At 40.2% G+C, this 686-nt stretch overlaps 1 non-coding gene across 1 annotated transcript; it reads left to right on the top strand.

The window, feature by feature from the left end:
• Positions 1–367: 367 nt before the first annotated feature.
• Positions 368–474, top strand: LOC138568093 (U6 spliceosomal RNA). The gene has a single exon (XR_011302466.1). It is a non-coding gene; the product is annotated as a U6 spliceosomal RNA (small nuclear RNA).
• The last annotated feature ends 212 nt before the right edge of the window (positions 475–686 follow it).

Below are 686 nucleotides of genomic sequence, written 5' to 3'. Positions count from 1 at the left end.
TGGAGCGAGTGGCGACGCACCTACCTGCTCCCCGTGCGGGAAAGATATGGTACTGGGAGAGAGGAGGTCGCCATCTTGAGGAGAACTAGACCTGCGCTGTTGGTTCACAAAAAGGGAACCAAATAGTCGCCACCTTGGTTTCTGTTTTAAGTAATAAGGATGATGTAATTTCCAATACTTCCAATAAGACCTTTGGGTTTTCCTAACACAACCCTGTGGAGAGCAAAAGGATTATACAAAAGGTACAGGGCTCAGTGGTTCAAGGGATAGCACATCTGACTGTGAGTCGGTTTATTGTAAGTCCAAATCCTACTTGTTTCAACATTTTCCTAGGCTTTTTGTTTAATTTCTTAACAGATCCATTCCTATGTAGCTCAGCAACACTTGTACTAAAATTGGAATGATAACGGGAAAATTAAATTGGCCCCTGCTCTAAAGGATGACAGGCACATTCGTAAAGCATTTGCTATTTTTGGCACATGACAGGACTGAAACTTTCTTAATTTGCAAGTCTTTATTTTTTATTAATAAATCTTTTTAATGAGATTCAGAAAATATATGTTGATACATATTACACAACAACAGAGTACATTTTGCGCCACATTCTACACTAATGCCTCAGGAGCCTTTTACTTGTGAGTCCTATTGACTGAAGGAACAGCCCAGTGCCCTTCAATTTGTTGACT

This window comes from Ambystoma mexicanum, chromosome 2p (genome assembly GCF_040938575.1).
Source record: "Ambystoma mexicanum isolate Mex_15411 chromosome 2p, UKY_AmexF1_1, whole genome shotgun sequence".
Classification (NCBI taxonomy): Eukaryota; Metazoa; Chordata; class Amphibia; order Caudata; family Ambystomatidae; genus Ambystoma; species Ambystoma mexicanum.
The sequence above is the reverse complement of the archived record's forward strand: the minus strand, read 5'-3'. Positions and strand labels throughout refer to the sequence as shown.